This window comes from Aulonocara stuartgranti, assembly GCF_965226115.1.
Source record: "Aulonocara stuartgranti genome assembly, chromosome: 10".
NCBI classification, from domain to species: Eukaryota; Metazoa; Chordata; class Actinopteri; order Cichliformes; family Cichlidae; genus Aulonocara; species Aulonocara stuartgranti.
In genome coordinates, this window is record NC_138946.1 from 4,905,389 (window position 1) to 4,914,696 (window position 9,308).

The window sequence follows — 9,308 nt, forward strand, 5'->3', positions numbered from 1 at the left end:
CTTTTTAGTACTCTCCAGCTCTCCGTTTTTGCTTTTCTTCTCAGTTCTCAGACATTTGCTTAAAGCAGCTTCTTTCCTTATATTTTCTTAGTTCGGCCTATAGACTACAGTAAAAACAACAACAGCATACTGTGAAATGTGTCCATTTCTCTGTGCTCTACAAGTCTTTGGTGTTGCTTTGGTGACACCAGCTTAACCCTTCCCTCATGTCTCGATTCTGAACATTATTAGAAACATCTTCAATGAAAAATAAGCTATAAATTTGTAGAAGAATACATCATGTCAGTAGCTGTCGCTGGTAGATGTCTGCTTATATAAGTGCTGCAATGCACGGGGAGTTTGGGCTTGGTGGTAGGGGGTCAGCCACGTCCCATGGATAAACCTCTGGGACCGCTAGATCAACTCTCACTTGTGGTTCCAAGATGTTGCTTGTGCACAGCAGCAGCCACACCTCAGTAAGCTACTATTTTGGTTAAGTTGTCCACATCTTCTGCTTAAGCCCAGTTAAATACAGTAGACAGATGCATGAGTATATAGTGAGACCCATGCATGCGTCTGCCAGGAGGAAGTTTCTCTTTTCAAAGATTACTTAGAAAGGGAATCAAACATAAATAGCACAAAGTTTCTCTTTTCAATCACAACTTCTTACCTTTGCTGGTAAGGAGAGATTGCTAGAGATTTCAGAAAGTCACTGAATCAAAAAGAGGTGTGCAAGTACAACAAAATGTCTTTCTCTGACACCAAACTCGAGGTGATGGAGCTGTAACGGCAAGTTACATTTTTATGTGCGGCCAGACTCGTGGATGAATGAAGGCGATGTATGATCCTGGCAAACATGAACACGGGTGTTTTGCTTTTCTCTGTTTTAAATGAAACTTTATCCTTTGATTTTACATCAAATAGTCTTTATCTAAAACTAAGTGTTATAAGTAGAGCAGGGCGATATGGCCAAAAATATTTATCACGATATATATTTGAAAATTTGCAATAACGATATAACCGACGATATAATTGATGCGAGACAAAATACAACTCCACAACATTACTAGCGCAAAAAGACAACCTTCCATTTATTTTCACTTAAATAAGAAGCTGGTTTTTATGTACATTAAAGCTTTATAAAAATGTAACAGTGCAAATGCAAATTCCTTGCTGAAAGTTTAACCAAAAGGCATTTCCAGTAGAAATGGGCTGACATATCCTGAGCATAACCATGTATAATATCCACTGAAGTTAAAAAGAGGTGCTTTGCAACATTAAACTGCAGTGTGCAGTACGCATTTTTCGGACCATAAGGTGCACGGGATTATAAGGCACATTAAGTGAAACAAAGCAGTCAGATAAATCAAACTTTATTAAACTCATTCTTCTTGCTTCCTCCACTTCTGTACCATTGATTCATTAATGGTGAATTCTCTGGCAGCTGCTCTATTTCCATGTTGCTGCAGTATATTAATGACTAACCTCGTATTGTGGATGGATTGTCTCAGTTGTTCTCCTGACTGAAGTTTGGTCCGTTTACAGCATCCTGCCATGCGATTGCATTTGTCTCTAACCATGAAGAACCTTCACGTTAACTTTTATAAGTGGAAAAGTGTTAGTGTTCGTCCTCCAGCTTCACTGTTTATGTTATGCTAACATAGCTGTGTCGCTAGCGATCACGTAGTACATCATTATATACCAGCTAGCCCAACTTCAGTAACCCTACAAACGTCACTGCTGTTTAGTTTCCTGTCTTCATTTATGTTGGAAGTGATAGCAGAGCTGTACGTTTGAATTTTTTCAGAAATCTCTCAGTCAGAACATGCAATATCATGCTTAGGTAACTAGCGAAACTAGCGAGCTAACTTCCGCTAGCTTCCTGCTAACTTCTAACTCCGTTAAATGTAATAACTTTTGTTTTCATGGATGCCTGGAAGTTAAACTTTATAGTTACACCTGGTAAAGCAGCAATGCTGATCGTTTTATTAAAGATGAAAGAATTGAGATAGTTTTTAACTCTAAGTGATGCTACAGTGTTGTTTGACCTGAAGCATACGGAGTTTAGGACCCAGATTACTCCCAGATTTAAGAGCATTTTAGTCCGACAAATATGACAATAACAACGGCCGCTTGCATGTTCTGCAAAAAAATGTGCTTTGTTGTGTATCTGACGGACAAACACCAAACCAGTTCCACATCACGGAAGTTGCACCATTTTTACAAACCAATTCTGGTTCATCTGTTTCACTCAACAATCGGCCATGTGCGTATGAAAACAAAGGCACTGCGCATGCGCGTTTTACTCCCATTCTATCGCGATATTTCATTTTCCTATCGTTGCCTAACATTATACCGGTATTACCGTGAACGGTATAATATGGCCCAGCCCTAGTTATAAGGTATAAAAACATTTTTTTGGACCGGGTGAGGGCTTTATTGAGACATTACTGACATACTTTGAATTTAACAACTGTTGCGTCAGACAGTTTGGTTAAAAAAAAAAACATAACCAATGCCTCCAGGTGGTTCTTCCGATGAGCGTATGATGTCTTTGATCATTTAAGAATTTAACCATGGTCAACTTTTGTAGCAAAAGTCTTTCAGGAAGGTTTTCTAAGACATACTTCAAATAGCGATGAAATAAAGAATGAAAACACAGACTAGAACCAAAAGGAAAAAAGACCGTTTTCAGGTGCAACAATTTGTTGACTTTGAATGCTTCTAACCAGATCTGTGAAAACACGTACATGTGTAAAAGGAACATTTTCACATCAAGAATGCATTGAGATTCCTCCTCATTGAGATTCCTCATAGTTTCCTCAAATGGTCCCCGATGCTGTAGTGTGGGCTCTGAGGACTGTGCAGCGCCAAGGTGACAATGACAAGAAAAGTGAGTTTTATCTCCCTGCATTGATTAAATAAAGGTCAGAACATTTATTTTTAGAATCATTACACACTCTAAAATACTGATGCTGAATTGATTTTGGTTGTTTTCAGCTGGTTCTGATTGATGAATGGGGCCCATTGGTGATTCTCATGCGGGTCGTCGTGTCTGTGCCGTTGCAGGGATACATGGAGCCAGACTAGGCTGCACGGATTTTGCATCGATTTGTCTTCTACTAAAACTTGAGCTATGTAGAGAAATGACAACAACATTCATCATCGTCTTTGCTGCTTTAAAGAACAGAGATGAGAAAAAGTTTTAGAAGCGCAAGATCATTATTGTGTCCAAGTCTGGATGAGCACACCGAGCAGAGTCTGGTGAAATACTGGGAAAGGGGCATGACGTCTACATATGTTAATGACTCGAGAGGTGACTAATCCTTTTTCCCCAGCATGAAAGGATTACACAACGAGAAACAGGTAGGAAGAGTTTTGACATTTGAAGAGCCTGGAAAGTAAGAGGATGAAGATTTATTCTAAGAGCAGCTTTGGCAATAGAGCAAATTTAGTTGCCTAATCTTCGAGCTTTTACTGACTTTCTTGCATTATTGTCATACTTTTAGCAAGTTTTTCAAGTTGTCATGTTAATTTGTCTGACAAAAAGAAAGCAGGAGGGCAGGAGACCAAGATAACTGTATAGTATGTATAAATACACACACACATACATGTATACACACATGCCACTCTGCGTGGTTTAAATCATTCTCCCTTCCAGAAACTGACTCATGCACGCTCACCCAAGTCACTCAGAGCTCCATCCAAGGCTCAAATTTTCATCTTTGTCACCACCAGCGTCCAGACTCTTGGGGGTCCTGTCCCTGCTGGATTCCATTCTGCCATGGAGGGTCATTGGAGTTAGACCCCAAATACAATCATTCATCTCTCTCTCTCTCTTTTAGAATCTCTTAGGATGAGGGTTAAGGTTAAGCCTGGGGTTTGGGTTAAGTAATTCTTTAATAGAGAGAGTCAGTCGGCCCATATTAAAACAAAAGCTAGCAGCTACAGTAGCTGTTGACTAACATACAGTTATTGGTTGGACTCCTTTTGCCAACATGCTAAAGTCTTACCTTGTTTTCACTCATGAGTGTGAGTTTGGAGCTTTTCATTGCCAGCTCGCATTTTTTTTAAAAACCGAACAATACGTAGCATCACACGCCGTAAATCTGGTCAACTCTGGAGACAGAAAATAATGTTTAAATCACCTACTTTGTGTGCCGATCATCTGTTGCCTGTAGTCCCTTCCATGAGCACTGATGCTTAGCAGCAGTTATTTTAACCAAGCTTCTGAGCTCCGTGCTGCTCCTGATGGTTGGGCCAAAACCTTGCATGGTAGCTCACTGTGTGTGTGAGCATCTGTGTGTGTGGATGTGTGAATGAGCTCCAAATGTTTTACCTCAATTTGCGCTGAAGAGAAAATACAGATTCTGTGTACAAATATCAGCAGCTCATATCTGTCGTGTTAATGTGTGAATGCCAAGCTGTTTACTCAGTATTCAAAGACTATTTTAACTCCATGAGGTTCCGTTTAAAATTCTATACTCATTCCTAATCTTTCCTATCTTTGAGGGTACAAAGTCAGATAGAAGCTATTAAATCAAGTACAAATAGACAAGAGATTAAAGTGGCAAAAAAAGAAAAGTGAGCGATGAGCACATGGTCAGATTGCTGAGCTGAGGTGATGAGAAGAGAGATAATAATGGACAGCAGAGAAAATTAGATGTGGGGAGGAGAAGGGGAGATAAAAAGGTGAAGTGATGCACTTTAATAATCCCCACAATCACTCACACTTTTTCCAGGTTTACGTTCAGGGAATTCGAATACTTTGCTGCAGAATTTGTAACAGATCATAAGTGATATGACAAGAAAAAGCCTTTTGAAATGTATTCCAGCAAATAGAAAAAAATGGGTAGACCACTAAAATAGTCCAGTGCATGAATAGAAACCTATAGAAAACAGGAAGGAGGAATGATCTGTGTTTCAGATTCAAAACACTGTAATCTATATTTAACTGAGCCAATGAATTCATCCGGCCAACATAAGGACTCTAAATGAAAAGGAAAGCAAAAAACAGGAGAAAGTAAAAAGAGAATGGAGCATATGTACCATAAAAAGGATCCAGACACCAGAGAAAGAAATAAAGGCAGAAAGACTGTGAAAGCAAGTGGAGTTTGGACAGTGACTAGGAGGCACAGGAACACAGGTGGATAAAATATAAAACAGATAAAAGACAAGCAGACAGTGCAAATATTTCTGGGCTGAAGACGTGCACAGCCTCATTTCCACTGCCGCCTTTCGTGCTCAATTCAGAGTAACCACTCATATCTAATTTCTGCAGTCGGTTTTTCAGCCCTGACATAAACTGACAGCGACACGTGTGGGCACAGCAACAATAACACAAGATGTCACATTTGTTTTTCTACCATCGCTTCCCCCGGCCTGCGCTCGAATGCATTTCAGTTCTGGTATCTGAGCTTTGCTGTTATGTGCTAAAGGATCTTCCAAGAGGTCTGTGCTTAACCCAGAGAGTAATTTAAATTGTAAAATATAAACTACTAGAATTTATTATGTACCTACCTGTATGATGCACCTAGCTAACGGTGCTAGCTAGAAATACCTTATATATCTCTCCATCCTCTAGTTTAAACATGATGACTTCTGGCTACACTAAACAATAAACAGGCCAACAACTAAAATGTGAACGATTGGGTTTGCTAATGCTAATGCTAATCCACAGACCAGGATTGCTGCAGTTGTCTTTTATATCAGAATCAGAATCAGAATACTTTATTGATCCCTGGGGGAAATTATTTTTTGTTACAGTGCTCCATTTTAAACCAACATTAAGACAAGACAGACAATACACTAACTAAGAATAGTACAATATATACATATATATACATACATACATAAGTCACTTATAAATAAATAGTTGGAAAAGAAACATGTGTAGTTGTAGCAGCAAACAGTGTGTTAAGTGGATGCGTTGTACAGGGAGATGGCCACAGGCAGGAATGATTTCCTGTGTCGTTCAGTGGTGCTTTTCGGTAATCTCAGTCTCTCACTGAACGAGCTCCTGTGACTGACCAGCATGTCATGGAGTGGGTGGGAGGTGTTATCCAACATTGTCTTTATCTTGGACAGCATCCGCCTCTCCGACACCACCTTGAGGGAGTCCAGCTCCATCCCCACAACATTGCTGGCCTTACGGATCAGTTTATTAAGTCTGTTGGCATCTGCGACCCTCAGCCTGCTCCCCCAGCATGCAACAGCATAGAGGATCGCACTGGCCACAACAGACTCATAGAAAATCCTCAGCATTTTCTGGCAGATGTTGAAGGACCTCAGTCGCCTCAAAAAATAGAGACGACTCTGGCCCTTCCTGTAAAGTGCTGTGGTGTTTTTAGCCCAGTCCAGTTTATTGTCAATGTGTACTCCAAGGTATTTATAGTCCTCCACAATGTCAACACTGACCCCCTGGATTGAAACAGGGTTCAAGTGTTTCCTGGTCTTCCTGAAGTCCACGATCAGTTCCTTGGTCTTTGCCACGTTGAGCTGCAGATGATTCTGCTCACACCACGTGACAAAGGAGTCGACCACAGCCCGGTACTCTGTCTCATCATCCCTGCTGATGCATCCAACCACCGCAGAGTCATCAGAAAACTTCTGAAGATGGCAGGTCTCTGTGCAGTGGCTGAAGTCTGTGGTGTAGAGGGTGAAGAGGAAGGGGGAGAGGACAGTCCCCTGTGGTGCCCCTGTGTTGCTAATCACCTTGTCAGACACACACTGTGGGAGACGTACATATTGTGGTCTTCCTGTCAGGTAATCAACAATCCAGGACACCAGAGAAGCATCCACCTGCATCGCTGCTAACTTATCACCCAGGAGGGTCGGCCTGATGGTGTTGAAAGCACTGGAAAAGTCAAAAAACATGACCCTCACAGTGCTCGCCGGCTGGTCCAGATGGGTGTAGACACGATTGAGCAGGTAGATGATGGCGTCCTCTGTTCCGAGACGAGGCTGATAAGCGAACTGAAGTATTTTTTTTAGTATTTATTTATTTATTGTCATTGTCAAGAACAATGAAATTGCGTTTGGGGCTTCCATACAACCCAAAAAAAAGAAGAAAATAATAAATACCCCTTAAAACCCAAGTGTACATATTTAACCCAGTGTGACTCCAATGCAATAAGACAATCCTTAGCAATAATGTTCGTAGAAATTCAGACAAAGACCTGAGAAACATGACAAAATACAACAATGCAACCCATTCAATATTATTGTACTGTGAGATATGATATCAGATATGATAGTTATCTATTTAAGACAGAGGGGGGGGCAGGAGGGGGAAGAGAATAAAGATATGATGCACCAATGCAGACCAGTTCATTGCTATTAAGAAGTTGGATATGGTTATTGTCCGTGAGAGGGGGGCAGAGAGTTCAAGAGCCTCACAGCCTGTGGATACAGGCTGTTGGCCAGTCTGGATGTTCTGGCCTGTATAGACCTGTACCTTCTCCCTGAGGGCAGCAGATGGAAAAGGTGGCGCGCAGGGTGATGTTGGTCCCGCAGGATACTGTGCACCCTCCTCAGACAGCGAGTGGGGAAGATATTACTGATCTCTGGCAGACTTGTTCCAATAATTCTGCCAGCTTCTTTCACCACCCGCTGGAGTGCTTGCTGATCGGCCTTGGTGCAGCTGGGGAACCACACTAGAAATCCATACGTCAGAACGCTGCTGATGGCACAGTTGTAGAAGTTCAACATCAGAGATCTGGGAATGTGTGCGCTCCGCAGTCTCCTCAGGTAGTAGAGGCGCTGTTGGGCCTTCCGTACAACTGAGGTGATATGGTTGCCCCAGGACAGGTCCTCGGTCACAGTTACCCCCAAGAATTTAAAACTGCTCACCCTCTCCACCGCCTCACTGCCAATGAAGAGAGGCAGATGGTTGTTATGGCCCCTCTTCCGGAAATCTACAATGATCTCCTTGGTCTTTTTGGTGTTTAAGACCAAGTTATTGTCGTGGCACCATGACTCTAGTTGTTGCACCTCTGTCCTATAGTTTGTCTCATCATTGTTGGATATAAGTCCGAGCACTGTAGTGTCATCTGCAAACTTAACAATGAGATTGGACGCGCAGGAGGAAATACAGTCATGGGTGAAGAGAGTGTATAGCAGAGGGCTCAGAACACACCCCTGAGGGGCACCGGTGTTGACCACAAGGGTGGAAGAGGTGTTCTTACCCACTCTGACACTCTGTCTACGGTTAGTGAGGAAGTCCACAATCCAGTTGCACAGAGAGGAGTTAAGTCCCAGTTGGTGGAGTTTGGGACGGAGTTTGTATGGCCGGATGGTATTAAAAGCCGAGCTGTAGTCTACAAAGAGGAGCCGTGCATAGGTGTTCCTGTGTTCCAAGTGCTTCAGTAATGTGTGCAGCACTGTGGCGATCGCATCCTCGGTTGACCGGTTCTCCCTGTATGCAAACTGGTGCGAGTCCAGGGATGGTGGAAAAGCAGCTCTGATGTGTTTAATGACCAGTCTCTCCAGGCATTTGGCGGGAATGGGGGTGAGTGCCACAGGTCTGAAATCGTTCAGACATGTGACATTTGACTGTTTTGGGATGGGAACGATGGTTGCTGCTTTGAAACAGGATGGTACCAGTGAACAGGACAACGAGGTGTTATATATAGAGGTGAAGACGTCCGGACAGGTCCGCAGCACAGTCTTTTAGCACCCGCCCCGGCACTCCATCCGGCCCGGCCGCCTTCCTGGTGTTAATGCTCCGGAACAAACGCCTCAGCTCATGAGTGCTCAGGACCGGAGCAGGGTCGGTTGAGGGGAGAGGGGACAGGACAGGGTCGGTGTTCTCCCTGTCAAAACGGGCATAAAAGAGATTTAGATCCTCAGCCAGAGTAGAACTGTCGGCTGAGGGTGATGGTGTTCTTCTTTTGTAGTCCGTGATAGCCCTGATGCCCTCCCAGACCTGCCTTGGGTTTGTGTTGTTCTCAAACCTGTCCTCGATACGCCTCCTGTGCTGCTGCTTGGCAGTCTTGATGCCTCTTCTCAGGTTGGCCCTGGCAGCACTGTATGCCTCCTGGTCCCCGGATTTGAAAGCGTTGTTCCTTGTTCGAATAAGTTGTTGAACTCCGTGTGTCATCCAGGGTGGATTATTAGGGAACACACGGAATCGTTTCCAAGTTGTTACATTGTCCACACAGAAACAGATGTAGTCCAAGACAGTGGAGGTGTAACTGTCCAATGCGACACGATTGTCAGTGTCCTGCACCTTGAATACATCCCAGTCTGTGCAGTGGAAACAGTCCTGAAGCATCGGAATAGCATCCTGCGGCCATGTTCTCACGGTTTTGGTTGTAATCCCAGTGCTC